This window comes from Moschus berezovskii, chromosome 16, assembly GCF_049115385.1.
Source record: "Moschus berezovskii isolate FMDL1 chromosome 16, NW_MosBer_1.0, whole genome shotgun sequence".
NCBI classification, from domain to species: Eukaryota; Metazoa; Chordata; class Mammalia; order Artiodactyla; family Moschidae; genus Moschus; species Moschus berezovskii.
The window spans coordinates 23,838,607-23,858,279 of NC_142475.1; the positions used below are offsets into that span (position 1 = coordinate 23,838,607).

A 19,673-nucleotide genomic window follows, 5' to 3' on the forward strand; every position below is an offset into this window, starting at 1 on the left:
TTCACAATCACTGTGTTTTCAACTATCTTACACATGAAAGCTAATACATTGAGAGCACACAATTGCATAAGAAATACAGCAGAGATACAAAATCTGGACCATATCATGTTTTCTGGAGCAGTCTAGGCTATAAACAGAAATAATATGATGCAGGTGTACACAGACACAACTAATACGGTTGCTGGGATGTTGAAATACTCATGTAAATAGCAGCTGTGCTCGCCAGGAACCTCTTGACACTGATCTCCCCCACCATACACACAATCCAGCAGCCACAGGGTTAAGACTCTCAATACTCAGGTTTAATTCAGTATTCAGGCTGTCTGACATTGTACAGGAGGAAGGGATCAAGACCATCCCCAAGGAAAATAAATGCAAAAAGGCAAAATGGTTCTCTGAGAAGCCCTTACAAATAGCTGTGAAAAGAAGAGATGGAAAACGCAAAGGAGAAAAGGAAAGATATACTCATCTGAATGCAGAGTTCCAAAGAATAGCAAGGAGAGATAAGAAAGCCTTCTTCAGTGATCAATGCAAAGGAATAGAGGAAAACAAAGAATGGGAAAGACTAGAGATCTCTTCAAGAAAATTAGAGATACCAAGGGAACATTTCATGCGAAAATAGACGCAATAAAGCACAGAAATGGTATGGACCTAATAGAAGCAGAAGATATTAAGAAGAGGTGGCAAGAATACACAGAAGAACTATACAGGAAAGATCTTCATGACCCAGATAATCTCAATGGTGTGATCATTCACCTAGAGCCAGACATTGAAGTCAAGTGGGCCTTAGGAAGCATCACTAGGAACAAAGCTAGTGAAGGTGATGGAATTCCAGTTGAGCTATTTCAACTCCTCAAAGATGATTCTGTGAAAGTGCTGCACTCAATATGCCAGCTAATTTGGAAAAGTCAGCAGTGGCCACACGACTGGAAAAGGTCAGTTTTCATTCCAATACCAAAGAAAGGCAAGGCCAAGGCATGCTCAAACTACTGCACAATTGCACTCAACTCACATGCTAGCAAAGTAATGGTCAAAATTCTCCAAGCCAGGCTTCAACAGTACATGAACCATGAGCTTCCAGATATTCAAGCTGGATTTAGAAAAGGCAGAGGAACCAGACATCAAATTGCCAACATCCGTTGAATCATTGAAAAACAAAGAGAGTTTCAGAAAAATATCTATTTCTGCTTTATTGACTATGCCAAAGCCTTTGGCTGTGTGGATCACAACAAACTGTGGAAATTCTTAAAGAGATAGAAATACCAGACCACCTGACCTGCCTCCTGAGAAATCTGTATGCAGATCAGGAAGCAACAGTTAGAACTGAACATGGAACAACAGACTGGTTCCAAATCGGGAAAGGAGTACATCAAGGCTGTATATTGTCACCCTGCTTATTTAAGTTATATGCAGAGTACGTCATGAGAAACACTGGGCTGGATGAACCACAAGCAGGAATCAAGATTGCCGGGAGAAATATCAATAACCTCAGATATGCAGATGACACCACCCTTATGGTAGAAAGTGAAGAACTAAAGAGCCTCTTTTTTAAAATTTTTTTTATTTTTATTGGAGGCTAATTACTTTACAATATTATATTGGTTGGTTTTGCCATACATTGACATGAATCCGCCCTGGGTGTACATGAGTTCCCCCTCCTGAACCCCCCTTCCATCTCCCTCCTCCCCTTATCCTCCCTCTGGGTCATCCCCGCAAACCAGCCCCGAGCATCCTGTAACACGCATCGACCCTGAACTGGTGGTTCGTTTCACATATGATAATATACATGTTTCAATGCCATTCTCCCAAACCATCCCACCCTCACCCTCTCCCACAGAGTCCCAAAGACTGTTCTATACATCTGTGTCTCTTTTGCTGTCTCGTATACAGGGTTATCATTTGCATCTTTCTAAATTCCATATATATAGTGAAAGAGGAGAGTGAAAAGGTTGGCTTTAAGCTCAACATTCAGAAAACAATGATCGTGGCAGCTGGTCCCATCACTTCATGGGAAATAGATGGGGAAACAGTGGAAACAGTGGCTGACTTTATCTTTGGGGGCTCCAAAATCACTGCAGATGGTTACTGTAGCCATGAAATTAAAAGACGCTTACTCCTTGGAAGAAAACCTATGACCAAACTAGACAGCATATTAAAAAGCCTAGATATTACTTTGCCAACAAAGGTCCATCTAGTCAAAGCTATGGTTTTTCCAGTAGTCATGTATGGATGTGAGAGTTGGACCATAAAGAAAGCTGAGCTCCAAAGAATTGATGCTTCTGAACTGTGGTGTTGGAGAAGACTCTTGAGAGTCCCTTGGACTGCAAGGAGATCCAACCAGTCCATTCTGGAGGAGATAAATCCTGGGTGTTCATTGGAAGGACTGATGCTGAGGCTGAAACTCCAATATTTTGGACACCTGATGCGAAGAACTGACTCATTTGAAAATATCCTGATGATGGGAAAGACTGAAGGCAGGAGGAGAAGGAAAGACAGAGGATGAAGTAGTTGGATGGCAACACTGACTCAGTGGACATGAGTTTGAGTAAACTCTGGGATTTGGTGATGGACAGGGTAGCCTGTGCTGTAGTCCATGGGGTCGCAAAGAGTCTGACATGACTGAGCACCTGAACTGAACAGGCTGTCTGAGTGGTTTAAGAGTTTGAATGTTACCCATGAATAAAGTTGTTTAATAAGTCATTTCAGTGCTAGTGGAGTTTCAGTGGTTGATATGATCTGTAACCACCTTAAAAAAATCCTGATATGTCTTCTCTATGTTGCAATTTGTTTTGCTACATCTTCATCTCAAGCTGTAAAAATGTCAATTTACCTACCTCTGTTCTGTAAAGTTCCAATTTGCAAAACTATTCTAGGGAATCTGATATTTGGAAATCTGAATGAATACCTTAATGGAGCTGCTACAATACTCTTGCTGAGATAGAAAAGGGAGATAGAAATGAAATGGCGTCTATACATATGTTTTAAAACAGTAATCTGAGGAAAGCAGAAATATTGTCAGAGAAGACTTAGAAGATTTGGGTACCTAGCTGCAAATTTTGCTGGTTATGATGAGCTGGCTTCAAACACATAGGAATAAAGGAGAGATTTTGATCTTCCCTGGAAGATAAACAATGGCGGTCTGTAAATTAAGTTAAATAAACCTCATGAGCTGTTTTTCTTTAAGTGAGAGAGGAATAGTAACAGAAGTTTGAAATAGCTATGAATAAACTTGCTTGTCTTTTTGCAGCAATGATGGTACAAGGTTAAAGCAACATTTCATGTGGAAAGATCCACCTTAAACTTCCAACATTATCTAAATGCCTCTAATGTCAAGATTAGTTCTTAGGGAAGGAGACTCAAGACTAAAATTTCAGAGGATATTATCTGTTTCAAAGTCTGTTCAGAAATGCTGTCTTAGGACAGGTTGAGCTCAACCTCTATCTTGCATGGAGCCAAATTTATTTTGTCCCATTTACGAGCTTAACTCTTCTACATTCCTAATTCTCATCTTCCAAGGAAAACTTTCTTCTGGTGAGTAGTGGCCAGTCCACATCAACAAGATGCTGTACTGTTGGTTTACAGCCAGTGTGATTTTGCTTTCTTCCAGGGCCCTGTGTACTGATTCAACATGAAATGTACCACCCCCCACCTCATTACCTTTCCCACCCTACTCGAGTGGCTTCCTGGTCCATTATTGAATGCTATTGGTGAAATTCTGTGTTTTCTGATATGGTGACAGACCAAAGATCATAGCCTGAGTTTTCAGTCAATGGCTGGACAGTATGATCTCATTTTTCCCTCTTGGTATGTTCTCCCTGTGGGCTTGGCTTTCAGAAACAATTCAGTTGCATCTTAGTCCAAGTGTCCAACTGAGTGGCTTGCCCTTTTCTATGTTACAGAGTCTCTCAGGGCAAATTGGGTTCTCAGCCTCCCACTTTCACATCTCATGGCAGCAGGCAGAACATGTTCTTATTCACTACTTTTCCAGTCACCAACGGTTTTTCTCAGTAGGCAGCTATGTTATGGCTGGGAAAGGTAACCATCCAACAGACCTAATATTTATTTAACTAACATCAACCTCTGGGGCTCACTTACAGAATGAGCCTCAATCATACATTTTCTGTACATGCTTAAGCATGTCAAGGACTTGTGATTAGAAACGTTATGGAGTGGGATTTATACTCACTCAGGCTCCTGAATGCCTTTGGGGCTCTCAGTTTATACTCGGGACACTCTTGAAATATGGAAAGGAAACAGCAGTGGGTGTTACAGTATAATTCAAAATATAAGCCAAGATCTATGTTAGAGATGAATCCCGTTGGTCCAATTAACATTTTTAAATGCATTTAAGGGAAAGTGGCCTTTTATTAAAGCATCTAGGGATAGACCTAGGTGAAAAACAGGTGAATAAAATCAAACAAATTTTATATTTTTTAAACAAGGATAAACCATTAATTTACTATGTTTTAGTCCCTTATAGAGTCCAACATATAAAAATATTTGGGCGGATTTTATTTTTATTGGATTCCATGTTCTTAGTATTTCTTCCCCAGGAGTCAACTTATTTCTTAACCAGACCAGCTCTCAGGATAATCCATATATCATTCCAATATAATTCATAACTCTTGCACTTTACGTGCTACCCTGAACACTGAAAACAATGGCTATTTCCTTGCCACCACTTATCTATCTTTTAAACTTGCCTCCACCTGTCCTTCTGCCCCTTCTTCAATCCTAACTTCACATGCCACTATTTGACCTCTCTTTTGCATGTTTCTGTTCTAATCCGTTGAAGTAAATGTGTTCTAGAGAGCAGAAGCCATGTAACAAGTCTCATGACAATATTCAGTTCAGTTCAGTCGCTCAGTCGTGTCCGACTCTTTGCGACCCCATGATCACAGCACACCAGGCCTCCCTGTCCATCACAAACTCCGGAGTTCACTGAAACTCATGTCCATCGAGTCGGTGATGCCATCCAGCCATCTCATTCTCTGTTGTCCCCTTCTCCTCCTGCCCCCAATCCCTCCCAGCATCACAGTCTTTTCCAGTGAGTCAACTCGTCGCATGAGGTGGCCAAAGTATTGGAGCTTCAGCTTTAGCATCAGTCCTTCCAACGAACACCAGGACTGATCTCCTTTAGAATGGACTGGTTGGATCTCCTTGCAGTCCAAGGGACTCTCAAGAGTCTTCTCCAACACCACAGTTCAAAAGCATCAATTCTTCGGCGATCAGCTTTCTTTGTAGTCCAACTCTCACATCCATACGTGACCACTGGAAAAATCAAGAGTGGTCAGTTGAACTTTTGGTCAGTAGTTCTGTGAGGTGTCTTGGGTCTGCAGCTTGTTGATGTGATTAGACAACTCCAATCCCAGTAGCTGTGTAATTACCTACATGAGAGACTGTAAGAGAGAAACTTCCAGATGACCCTGGTCACCCTACAGAACCCTTTTCCAGATGGAAAATGTATCTCAATTTTTAACCAAATCAAGATGGTCTGAAGGTTGCAGTTTTGTTAAGACTCCTTGTAGGCCCTTTCAAGTAAATAAGTCTTTTCAGACTCTTGGAGGCATCATCTCACCTATAATTACCAGATAGAATATAGGATATAACATTTGGCAATAGTTACACTAAAACTTCATTTATTGTTTATCTGAAAATCTAATTTAACTAGACCTGTATTTTATTTGCTAAACTTGGCAACCTAGCATACGCTGAATCTCAACCCAGTATTGAAAGGAGCTGGTTTCAAAGAGACCCTTTATCTTCCCTATCCATGCTTGATTCCTTGAATCCTTGTTAGATCAATACAGGAAGTAAAATCCCTCGAGCAATCAAATCCATTTATTAAAATCCTGTAAACCTTTCTCTAAGATCTTTAAGCAAACATTCATCCCCAACACTCCCAAAACATCTACAAAATATGTAACTCACTCCCACAGAACAGTCCAAAGGCAAACTAGAACTTAGGCTTTGGAAAAATCGATTGCAAATAAAAACAAACTTTGAATAAAGCGAGGCATTACTTGTTCTGATTTGTCTCTCAATGATACAGTGAAAGAAAAAGAAACCAAAGAACTTGAATGATTTTCAGTGACAAAAAAAGGCCTTAACATTCATGGAAAAATAATCCCAATACCATTTAATTGTTGGAATTGACTCTTAGTTATTAAAAGATTCTTTTCTAATTTGAATTTCATAAGAACCAATATGATGTCGAAAAGCAATAGATCATTTTTGAACCTTATAGACCTTAGCTCTGATTGGGATTCAGTACATTTTTATGTGGTTGAATAATTATTTCCATTTGCCCACGGAGAAACTGAGGTTCTGAGAAATTATGTTAACTGCTTATGGCCGGAATTAGATAACATGTGAAAAACCCAGGACTTGAACTTGGTATTCTCAGTCTTGATGAAGTGGCTGCATTACCATGCATTATACCATGCAGCCTCTGAAAAATCTGTAACAAATGAAAATCATTTTTAAAAATAAGCAAACAGCATCATAGATGAGCAAGATGCTGATTCATGTAGTATTACGGAACACCTATTTTGTTATGTGTCAAGCACTAAGTTATGTGGTTTTGCACACATTTTCTCACTTTCGAAGGACTATCAGCAACAATTTAGGTGGAATCCACGTTTAAGTTTCAGAGCAGTTAAACAAGTGCCAAGCTGTACATTTATTTAGTCATTCAGCACATATTTACCGAGTACTGGTTAGGTATTAGCCACTGTGGTAGGGTTCTAAGAATGCATTCATGGCCCTGCTATCTTTGACTTTAGAGTATAGGAGTTGATGGACCTAACACAGTGTATGCACTGAAACTGTGGTACCTTATTCACTGCAGAGTTCCTTAAACGACCTGTGTGGTTTTATTTTAAACAAATTCTAACAAGCTCAGTTACTTATTTTTCTCTTCTTCCACAGGTGGGAAATGGCAACAAGGAAGACCCTCTTCCATCACTCAGAAGCCGCAGCTGACAATCTGGCAGTGGTGGGGACACAGTGGACACATCAACTGCGTGTGAGTTTGAAGTTATCTAATACATTGGCTAAACATCCATAAAACCTTGTAAGTTACTGCAATGGAAGCTGTGAGACTGCCGCTGGTTTTTATGTGTTAATTTTTAAAATTTAATTTGGTTGCGCTGGGTCTTCATGGCTTCACTCAGGCTGGTTTTTAGGTGTGGTGTGCAGAGGCTACTCTCTAGTTGTGTGTGGGCTTCTCATTGAGGTGGCTTCTCTTGTTACAGAGCACAGGCTCTAGACACGCAGGTTCAGTAGTTGTGTGGCTCACAAGCTTTGTTGCCCTGCAGCGTGTGGAATCTCCCCAAGCCAGGGATTGAACCTGTGTCCTCTGAAATTGGCAGGCAGATTCTTTACCACTGGACCACCAGGGAAGTCCTTGATGTATTCATTTAGTTGGTGTTTTTATCTATGACCCAGATATATATGCTTACTAAGCTTCTACATAAAATAATGCACTTTAGAAAAATATATCGAGGTAACACATAATTAAAATGATTATCTGGAAAATCTTCCTATATAGAATGTCTTGGTCTACAACGGTGTTAAACAAGATAGTATTATTTTAGGACACTAAAATCCAGCTACATGTGTAAAGCAATGAAAGTCGTTGATTTCTACTTTCATTTTAAGGCATGGATCATTCTGCAAATTTTATTGTTGATAACATCCTTGGCAATTTCTGCATTACATGCTAATATAGGTTGAAAAATCTAAGAACAAATAAATCCAAACAGTATAGACTGGAGCAGCCAGAAAAATCTTTAGTAGGCTAGAGGCTCTCCTACAGAGTTCGATTATACCCTAAGGCTCATTGTTCAGAGGTCTGCAGTTCTCCAATTTTTGTCTGCTTTTCTATATGTGAGAGATGGGACTTAAAAAAAATCTGGATGTAAATATAAGCAAAATTTACCATGATGGCATTAGAGTCAGTATAAATATGGAGATACTACTTACTCTTCTTGCATTTTCCCTTGATCTCTTCCTTATTCAAAATGTATCTGTCAATAAAATGAGAAAACAAATTGTTAGAATTTATGAAATTATAATCCACAAATACCACCACAAAGCAATCACTGTTGTTTTGCAAGAGAATAAAGCATAAGTTAGGATCCTCTGGTTAGGTGCTTTGACAAGTGTTTGTACCAAAACTCTACCTTGTGGAGTTGATTACTTCTAGTTTTGTCTCCTTTGTTTTCATTTTTCTCTTTTCTGGAAACAGCATCTCAATTTTTATTTGAGAAATCATCTTACTTCATAGTTGAATGGGGCTAAAACCCCACCACCTACCTTGTTCCTTCCATCCTGGGTAAGTGACTGATCTCACAGATCAGCATGTTTTATCCTCCTTGGATGTGGGAAGGGATAAGTGACCTTATTAATAGAGTGCGACTCAATCCCAGAGTTTTTCTAGAATTATTGGGAAGGAAAGGTTTTCTATTGGTATTGCCAAGTTCTAAGGTAAGCTGTTTTGATACACAGGGAGACATTGTATAAAAGTAAAACCAACCTAAAGGAAAGCAAATCAGAAGACGCAGAGAGTATCCAGATAACACTATTTTGGCACCTTGGTCAAGCCATACCTGAAGATGCTATTCCCCTAAGACTCTTCAGTTATGTTAATTAATAAATTCCCTTTTTAAATGTTACACTGGACTGGAATTTTATCATTTAAAATCAAACTAAATCCAGAATTAAACAAAATATGAACCAGCAAGAGTGACATTATAGGAAAATCCATGATTCTTTTTTAAGAAAAACATAATCTTTGATCTCTTAATTGCAATTACTTTATTTGTGCCACTGACTTTAGAGCACTGTGAGATGTCTGTGAGGAAGAGTCATTATTTGTCCTTTGTATATGTTTAATTAAATTAAGGAATTTGCTATACCTAAGAATGTCTTATGGCCTAGCATCATAGACAAGTATTTAGTCATCTCCATTCATGAGAAATTCCAGAGGAAAATACAATAGAATACTAAGCCTAATAGATGGTATCTTCTTGAAGAACATAATTTGGAACTCAAAAGCAAGAATTACTTGAATTACTTGATTTAAGGTAGCCTACCCATGTGGGTGGGCTTCCCTGGTGGCTCAGATGGTAGAGAATCCACTGGCAATGCGAGAGACCTGGGTTCGATCCCTGGGTTGGGAAGATCCCCTGGAGGAGGGCATAGTAACTCACTCCAGTATTCCTGCCTGGAGAATCCCCATGGTCAGAGGAGCCTGGCAGGCTACTGTCCATGGGGTCACAAAGAGTCAGATATGACTGAGCTACTAAGCAGCAGCAGCACCCATGTGAGTGTCACAGATGAAGAAACAAGTTGCCTTATTTTAGCTTCAAATGCTCATGGTCAGCTAGTATAAAAGTTACATCATGGAAAAGATGCTATTTAAATAATGGCTGTAATGGGCTGTGAGTACTATGGTCAGTCTTTGCATTGAGAGTATTATTAGCCACAGTATTATTGTACTAGTGGTGTTAGGGCAGTAAATGTTTATACCCTTCCAAAGGGTTGTATTTAATTTTCCTGCCAAAGAACTCGTCCTTCAGGGTTAAGGACGACATTGTAACTGCATTCACAGCCATCTGGCCCAGATACCTGTGGGTCGCGAGTATCTTCCTCCCTGGGCAGGGAAACACAGTTTCTCTGGCAAGTTAACAGGTCATCTTTGCCTTAGATGGGGCTCTCTTCTGAATTCCAATCAGGAGTTATTTTTGATGATCACAGGCATCCTTTTCAGGGATTTATTTTTTCTTAGTTTCTGACTTTCAACCCACCAAAATCACTGTGTGCTGAAGAGCAACTACTTTAATTTTTTTAATTAAAACTTTATCTTTTATTTTTTAATAAAAATTGTACATATTTAGGGTATACAACAAGATTACTTGATATACATGTATGGTGAAGTTGTTATTATAGTCAAGCTACTTCCTTTCACAGTTATCAACTTTGTGTGTATGGTTGAGTGCATCTGAAATCTATTCTCTTAGTATGTATCTAGTATTAAATAAATACAGTATTGTTGAGACTAGTCATCATGGCAAGTGGCTGCTTTTAAACGTATGAGTGACTCTCATATCCCAGATTGGAGCCCTGACGAACTTCTGGAAGGAAAGGAATTTCACAGCACTGGAGACAGGTGAACTGCAGCGAGGGATAAGGACACGGCTAGATGACCTACCCAACGAATCAATGAAAGGGTTGTCTTTACTTGGTCAAAGCCAGGGAGAAAATACTCTGATATATTGTATTAAGTCTCTGTTGCATTTAATAAGATGGGCTCGTGTTGAGGTGAAGGACATGGGTTCTGTAGTTAGAGATCTGTTTTTAAACCCGAGCTGAGCAACTTACTAGTTATAGGACCTCGGGTCACTTTCTGAACCTCTCTGGGCTTTGGTTTCCTTATCTGTAAAATGGGAAGGCGACAGCTGAGAGGTCGATATTTGATGATATTGGTGAAGTGCTAAGTGCCCAGGGGGCACTCAGTAGTTCACTGTTAGACTCTGATCTTACCTGTAAGAGGCCAGAGAAAGGGACCACTTGCTCGAGTGGTCACCGTCTTGTCTGTTAATTCAGCTCCTCAGTGGCAGTTAAAGAGAGACATGAAAACCTTGGCACAGTTTTTGCTGAAGTCTGGACTAGGAATTTGGATCGTGACAGACATCTAAGTTCTAACTTAGAATGAAATGACCAGCTCACTGGATTCTCACTTCTATGACATTTTGAGAGTAAGCCCAGCGTGAGGGTTTGGATTCACTTCCTGAATCCTGCCACATCCCTACACAATAGGCTTAAGCATGGGTGTTTCCAATCCTTTTGATAATAAAACTTGTGTCCATCTAGAGGACCAGACCTGCCATCACTGAGATAGAAAGAATGACTGAGAGGTTTCCTGTCCTTGCTCATTCACTCAGAAACTGAGCTGGGAGGTCTGGAGGCTCCTGGGAATTGGATCTCTGCCCTCTGGGAAAATTGGACTCAAAACTTTTCAGAAAATGAATAAATGTGTTTTTGTTGTTCCGTCTTCATGATCTGGTAAATCTAACAGTATGTTTGCCAAGAGAGAATATATATACAACTTGTGATCTCTGCTGATTTTTCCTTCTTTGTATGTGATCTAATTTTCTGAGCCCAACTTTTCACTTACCTATAATCCACAGCAGAAGGTCTTTCAAAAGCAATCTTAGGTTTGCTGAATTCATCAGCGACTGTGGAGACTTTGTTCTGTCTTTATTCATCTAGTGAGATACCATTTGTTAAAGCCTTTTTAAAGGATTTCAGTTATCTTAACCCTCTCTAATAGTTTGTGTATTTCCCAAGGATGCACTTTAAAACTCCACAGTAGGGAAACACAGGCAAAAGTCAGTGTTTGTCAAATACAGACAAAAGTCTAGAATATAATGTATTAATAATAACTTCTACGTACTATGAATCTCAGTCAGATTCAGTTCAGTTGCTCAGTCATGTCTAACTCTTTGCAACCCCATGGACTGCAGCATGCCAGGCTTCCCTATCCATCACCAACTCCTGGAGCTTGCTCAAACTCATGTGCATTGAGTCGGTGATGCCATCCAACCGTCTCCATCACAGGTAAAAAAATAAATGGTCATTCCTCAGCATTGCAATCGATCAGTTAGAGTATCAATTCAGTTCAGTTCAGTTGCTCAGTCGTGTCCGACTCTTTGCGACCCCATGAATCACAGCACGCCAGGCCTCCCTGTCTATCACCATCTCCCAGAGTTCACTCAAACTCATGTCCATCGAGTCGGTGATGCCATCCAGCCATCTCATTCTCTGTCGTCCCCGTCTCCTCCTGCCCCCAATCATCATCATACTTCTAGCTGCATAAAACTAGCTTCTTTTCCTCGGTTGCTCTCTGGAGCTAGTCATCAGTATCCGTGACCACCAGTGGATGGCCACTCTGTGCCTACCAAGAATACTTGGCCACCACGTGATTCACTTCTTCTCAGGACGTGGGGCATTCCCTGGGGGCTTTGTGTGCCAAGGTCCAGGCGAGCTGCCTGCTCTGAGAAGCAGGGGAGGGGTGGGCCTGAACATGCACATACATTCATGAGACGCGGAGCCAATGGTAGTCATTAAGAGAGGCAATCAGAGAAGGCTTTCTCTTCATCCACTAGTGAGCCGGGTGATGCACAGGTGCGGGCAGAGACCCTCTGTATAGATGGAGAGAGGGCATCGCTTAGACTTGTCTCCACACAATCACCCCACCTCGCACTCCGCACCCTGCAGGTGGGGTGTGCAAGAGAAAGGCTGGAATTAGTGTCTGTCATTCCAGAATGTCCTTTCCAATCAACCCCCGGGGAGGGGGTGTGTGGAAAGCAAGGCTGAAACCCTGCCGATATGGGAGGGACATGCTCTCTCACTAACACCCGGTCTCCAGCCTCTCTGCCTCTGGAGGTGGCCGTGCCCTGAGATCAGCGCTGACAGGGGGTGCGTCCCAGTGAGGTCCCTGCGCATGTCTGTCTGCTGGCAGTGATGCAGGTACCAGAACCAGGGGGCTGGAGCCTGTGCTGTGCGGTGCTCCTCTCATCTGCAGGTGCCTTCTGGGGGAGGGTGGCAACTTCCTAGGAACCTTAGGTGGAAACGGCAGAGAGATGGGGTAGAGAGACTCTGCCACCAGTGTCACCCCAAGGCTGTGTGCAGGACGTGTCCAGGGCAGGTCAGCGCCTGGGATGTCTGGGCAGATCCAGAGCTTTGCCTGAAGAAGAGACAAGAGACGTGCCCTGGGATCAGGTGTGTTGCTTACAGCGCTTGGGGGCAGGGGTTTCCTTACTCCCTCTGTGACAAAGTGAATGAGGCTCCACCACAGTCACACCAAGGAACAGAGGGACCTGGCCCACCTCTCCATCCTCATTGCTGGGCACCCTGCCCCGATCCTCTGCAAACCAGCCATGAGCAGCTTCTGCCGCTTCCTCAGAAATACGTCGCTCTCTTGATTGCTGGCCTGCATGCTTTGTCCCCTGTTCGGCATGCTCATTCTCTCCCCAAGTCCCCTTCCCTCTCCTCCCTCCGGTCAGCTCGAAGGCCCCTGGCTCTGGCAAGCCCCTTGTCCACCCAAATGGGTGAGAAGCTGCCACCACAGGCTCCTATACTGCCTCGTATTTCCCTTATTCTACCTCATTTGGAGAGGGAGGCTGGAGGGAGGGTATTAGTCAGAGAACGTGCCCCTTCCATCCTGGGACAAGCGAGTGCTTGTTTATGTGTATATTTCCCGTGGCTGACTGTTAACACCTTGAAAGGCTGGCCCACCCCTATCTCACTCATCTCTTTAATCCCGGTGCCTTCTACAGTGCCTGACACAAGTAGGTCCTGATTGAATGGGTGATTTCAGTTTATAAATACACTCAAGGAATAGGCTTGAGCCAATTTTTTTAGCTCTCTAAAATGCTTTAATTCTTTTCTTAAATCCAACTCTTTGTGACTCCATGGACTATACAGTCCATGGACTTCTCCAGGCCAGAATATTAGAGTGGGTAGCCTTTCCCTTCTCCAGGGGATCGTCGAACCCAGGTCTCCCGCGTTGCAGGTGGATTCTTTACCAGCTAAGCCACAAGGGAAGCTCAAGAAGTAGGTAGCCTATCCCTTCTCCAGGGGATCTTCCCATCCCAGGGATTGAACTGGGGTCTCCTGCATTGCAGGTGGATTCTTTACCAACTGAGCTATCAGGGAAGCCCAACTCAAGGAATAGATTTGAGCCAATTTTTTTTTTAGCTTTCTAAAATGCTTTAATTCTTTTCTTAAATTGGAGTATAATTGCCTTACAATATTGTACAGGGATGTGAATCAGCTATATATATACATATATCCCCCCTCTCTTGCTCCTCCCTCTCACCCACCTACCATTCTACTCCTCTAGGTTATCACTGAGCACCGAGCTGAGCTCCCTTGAGCCAAAATTTTAAGCAAGCTCGAAAACATCAAAAGGGGACCTAGCTAATTAGGGATGGGATCACCAATTGATTACAAAACAATTTGCTGATGGCGAGGGGAGTAAGGGCAGAGAAGAACAGACAGTGGGCCATCTGTGTTCTCTGCTGACCCATGCTGTTGACAGAGCTCATGCTCAGTCATGACCAGTGGCTTCAACACAGGACAGAGGCCACACCTCCTGTCCCTGATGCCCTGGGGGCTGTCTCAGGTCCCTGTGGGGCTGGGAGAATCATCTGACTTCTTAGAACCCAGAACCTGGGAGCCTTAGCTGATGGACACCCCCAGATGCTGGAGTGGACCCTGGCAGCATGAAGAGGCTGTTCTAAGGGCTGCTAGCCTAGCCTCTCCTTTAAATCATTTTTAGTTGATGATTCAGACCCTGTAGGAGGAGCTGATGCCCAGTGGAGCTCAGTCTATGGCTAAGCCATTCTCATTAAACAACCAGACTTTCTTTTTGTATGTTGCTCTGAAAACTGATTTTCTGAAACTTCCTTCCATTGGGCCTCATTCTGGAGAAATTCATAGGGACTTAATCTCCTCTGAGGTAATGGACCATGAAATATTTAAAGAGAATTATAAACTTGTGGTCATGATGCCTTTATCTGTAATGTAATTGAGGCAACACCTTGAATCTAATCTAAAAGGGAAATGGGAATTAATTATTTTGAAGGATAAATGGGTTTTTTCCTAATTTTGTAGTGATTATTCTTTATGGGGAGTATATTTATAAAAATTATCTAAAATAGAACCCTGCTAAAAAGATCCCATTTATCTATCACTTTTAACTTACTTTTCCATTCCTAAATACTGCTTCCATAGACTATTACCACATCTGGCAAATGAACATCATAAATTTACTTCAAAGACAATCCCAACTTAAAAACTATCCTATAAAAGACACCCAGCTGACCTTATCGATGGTCTGAAAAAAGATGTCACCCAAATATTTTGCTGTAGAATAGAACCTTGGACTCACTGCTCCATTAATTTATTAATTTGAGTTCATCTGATTGTGATAATGGATTAAGGTTTGCTCTAGTGATGTCTTCATTTTCAAATTGTTGTCTGCTGAATTCATATGCTGGCTTATTCACAGGTTATAAACAACCAACTCTGTTGCTTTGTTTAGTTCCTAAATCACTTCCCTATTTTTAGATCATTACCATATTTGAGAAGAATAGATAACCTTTGATTTCTTGTGCATGTGGCCGCCTGAGATGCCAGCCCTTAAGGTTAATGTAGCTAAATTTCATTCATGGAATAGAAGTGTGGGGCTGTTTGCATGTGTGGACATCTACTTCAGTGGAGTTTTTTTCTAAGAACAGATCCTATCTGATAACTGTAGCCCAAGTTAACTTAGCTCTGCTGGAAGTCGCTGCCCCTCTCCGTGAGTGGCTCTGTGGCAACATCCCCTCTGCCCACTAGCCCGTGCCCTGTAACTCGAAGCTACCTCCAGTTGGTGGAGTTGGTGCCTGATCTCCTAAGAAGTCACACCATGCCCTTACAAGTACAGCCACCATACCTTTCTTATTTAATGCCATTCCAAGTCAGTTTGCCAGGAAAAATGACTGACTCATGGAAAATGAGCTTGTATTAAAAGTAGGGGAAAAAGCAATGAATTTATCCAAAAACATAAATCACACGAAATGGATATTTGTATCCCAAACTGTGTTCCAAGCATTGAGAACCTAATGGCTGGTGGGACTGACACATATCCTACCAGCATATATTTCTCATCGGAACATTTTCCTATTCTGAAATAGCCAAGTTATCCTTGGAAGACGGCTTCTTTTATTTTCCCCCAATATACCTTTGGGATAAAACATTGGTTCTCAGCCACCCATGATTTTGTCTCGAGGGGACACTTGGCCATGTCTGGAGACATTTTTGATTGTCACAGTTGGAGGCTACTGGTATCTAGTGGGTAGAGTCAGGATTGCTGCTAAATATCCCACAATGCACAGGACGGCCCCCCGCCCACCAGCACAGAATGACCTGGCCCCAAATGTCAATAGTCTCAGACAACTTGAGACACCTTGAGCTGGAGAATTCATTTCTAATTGATTTAAAATTTCTCCCAATTGTCTTTAACTTTATTGTTTTAAATTGTTTTCTGGAGTCCAAGAATGACTAAAGTTAGTACAGAACCTCTGCTTATCAGAATTCCCTACACTGCATCCAAGATTAACTCACATGACAAGAGTAACACATATAATACATATTACTAGTATATTCCTGGGGCTTCCCTGGTGGCTCAGAGGTTAAAGTGTCTGCCTCCAATGCGGGAGACCCGGGTTCGATCCCTGGGTCGGGAAGATCCCCTGGAGAAGGAAACGGTAACCCACTCCAGTATTCTTGCCTGGAGAATCCCATGGACGGAGAAGCCTGGTAGGCTACAGTCCACGGGGTCGCAAAGAGTCGGACACGACTGAGCGACGGAACGGAACAGAACGGAACAGTATATTCCTAGGTGAGACTGTGTCTCCATGTCTTCTCTATGCTTAATGAGAAGAGACTGAAAAGGAATAAGGAATTACTTTTTATATGGCTGCTATAACAAGTTACCACAAACTTAGTGTCTTAAAGCATCACAAATGTATCTTACAAACTGTAGGTCAGAATTGTGGGCTAATGTCAGGGTGTTGGCAGAGCTGTGTTCCTCCTTGAGGCTCTAGGGGAAATCCATTTCCTTGCTTTTTCTGGCTTCCCTAGGCTGCCCATATTCCTTTGCTTGTGGCCCCGTTTCTTCACTGCAAAGCCATTAATGTTACATCTCTCTGACCAGGCTCTGTGGTCACATTTACCCCTGATCACAGCCAGGAAATGTCCTCTACCTTTAAGGACTATTGTGATGACATTGGGCCCACATGTACAATCCAGGATAGTTTTCTAATCTCAAGATCCCCAACTTTACCACATCTAGAATTCCTTTCACCTTGGAAGGTGACACACATATGCACAGGTTCCAGGGATGAGGATATAGACATATTTGAGAGCCAGTATTCTGCCCATTACAGAATAATATCTAATTTTGGCATCACCTAATTTCCACTGAGCTATTGATGTCCTACAAACTGGGGACAGGATAAAGCACACAGACTTTGGGAAGAAGGTTATCAGTCATCATAGAAATGTCCTGTGAACAGCTCAACTGCAAGGTTGTAGCTGGAGTGGGTTTGCCTCCAACAGAAATGGATGTTTCAGTTGTCAGCCATTCTGGAAAGAAGTCACTGCTAACTGAGGCTTAGAATAGGGTGAGGAAAACACTTTCTTCTTTCTCTGGGACTGGGTTCCCTTTGACCTACACCTGGAGATGTGGTAGAGATACCTGGAGCACAGACAGCTGTTGGATAAACCCTTGGGGCTTATCCAAGGAGAGGATACGCCATAAACTTGGTTTATCAGGGACCTTAAAGGAGCAGGGGACTGTGCAGTATCTTTGAATTACTTTTAGAATAAATTTAGTATCAATTTTTTCAAAAGTAGCTCATATCTGCTAGGCTATAGAAAGTGAAGGGGAAGAGTTTCTGTTCTACTTGGGGATGGCTCTCCTTAGGGAAGGAGAAGCATTTCACAGAATCCAGAATTAAATGCCTGGTGAATGGAGGATCTGGGAAACACACAAAATACTGAGATACTCAGGAACTATTAGTAGAGGGCAAAGCTATGCTAACTTAAACTTGTAGATGGAATGTTCATGTCCTCCCCCATCCCAAATCCGCATGGAAACCCTAAGCCCCATGGTGATAGTATTAGGCCGGGGCCTGTGGGAGGTGATTAGGTCATAGGAGCAGAGCCCTGTGAATGGGATTAGTGCCCTTATAAGGAAAGGCCCAGAGAGCACCTTGCTCCCTCCCACCCTGTGAGGATACAGTTAAAAGGCATCTGTCTGTGAACCAGGGAGAGAACTCTCACCAGACAGCAAATCAGGCAGGTGCCTTGACCTTCAGTTTCCAGCCTCCAGACCTGTGAGGAATAAATTTCTGTTGTTTAGAAGCCACCCAGTCCACAGTATTCTGTTTATAGCATCCTGAATTTGGATGGACAAGACAACCTGGAAAAGATTGCACATCAAAAGGATGAGGGGTTCCAATTGTTGTGATTTATGTATGAAAGGGAAATGTGACCTCCTGGGTGCTGAAGTCTGGGATATTTGGGCTATGTACTAAAATATGGGCTTCCCTGGTGGCTCAGATGGTAAAGAGTCTGCTTGCAGTGTGGGAGACCTGGGTTTGATCCCTGGGTTTGGAAGATCCCCTGGAGAAGGAAATGGCAATCCATGCCAGTATTCTTGCCTGGAAAATCCCATGAACTGAGGAGCCTGGCAAGCTACAGTCCATATGCTTTATAAGAAAGAGTATAAGTGTGAGATTGGAAAGCATTTTGGTAATAAACATGGCATTTTACATTGGCATAAAACTCTCTTGAATCACAAGGTTTTCCATAGTGATACGGTGGGGGTGTCATTAAGTTTTTCCTTTGAAGGTATTGAGTAGGGTGGGTCTTCTGGAAGGAACCTTGGATCGCTCATGAGGAGACAGGATTTTGTGTCTCCTCTTTTCACTCTGCACATTGTCCCTGAGTAAGCTCTTCAGGGAGCTCGGCTTGGTGCTGTGATGACCTAGATAAGTGGGAGGGGGAGATCCAAGAGAGAGGGGATATATATGTACATAGACCTGATTCACACTGTTGTATTGCTATAACTGACACAACATTGTAAAGCAGTTATGTGTGTGTGTGTGTGTGTGCGCGCACGCACGTGTGCCAAGTCATCAGACTCTTTGCGACCCTATGGACTATAGCCCACCAGGTTCCTCTGCCGTGGAATTTTACAGGCAAGAATATTGGAGTGGGATGCTATTTCCTACTCCAGAGGATCTTCCTAACCCAGAGACTGAACCCGTGTCTCTTGCATCTCTTGAATTGGCAGGCAAATTCTTTACCACTGCATCACTTGGGAAGTCAGCAAAAGCAATTATACTCCAATTTTTTAAAAAAAGAAAAAAAAAAACCAGAGTAAGATGACCATTTATATAAATACATTTTGTTCTTTCAGTTCCAATTGGTTCCTGCTATGTCTGCACAATACAAAGTACATTAGAAGTAAACTTCACCCCTGGGCTTTGTCAGGTAGAATCAAAGGAAACAGTTTCTGGGCTTTACATCAGACAAAGGTTTGGGCAAAATGAGGCATGGGGTGGGCTCTCATCTTTAAGGTTTCCCTTTGCTGTGTTTTCTTTTTAAGCTTCTTAGATTCATGTATCTTGTATCTGGTTCTACAGAGGGAATGTAGCCATTCCCGTGGGTGGGACCCCCTTTAGCTCTCCAGCTCTCTCCCTTATTCTCCAAAGGAAAGGCTGAGGTTGTGTGCTAAAACATTTCTTAATTGCATTTTCCTCCCGGGAGCCACAGCAGCTGCCTTTCCTCTAATACACACGTCCTTTGAGCTTCGGCATTCGGGTGATGACAGAAATATACTGGTTTACGAGTGCCAACACCCAAGGCCACCACAGGGATGGAGAATTCACCTGCCAGAGCATTTGACACTTGCGTCAGGAAAAGGCAACAGCTGAGAAAAGCCCTGTGAGAAATAGTTTCTCATGTATGTGGGAAAGGCTGTCCAGAACAGTAAATCAGTTGGATATCTGTTTCTTCCAGTGAATTCTCCCAAGGGTGGAAGAGACGGG

General features: G+C 42.4%; 1 long non-coding RNA gene across 1 annotated transcript in view; it reads left to right on the forward strand.

The window, feature by feature from the left end:
* Window positions 1–19,673, forward strand: part of LOC148775233 (uncharacterized) — a 39,673-nt gene that overhangs the window by 7,925 nt on the left and 12,075 nt on the right. Inside the window, exon 2 of the long non-coding RNA XR_016039303.1 lies at window positions 6,931–7,027. This is a non-coding gene — a long non-coding RNA (uncharacterized LOC148775233). The remainder of the gene's footprint in view (window positions 1–6,930; window positions 7,028–19,673) is intronic.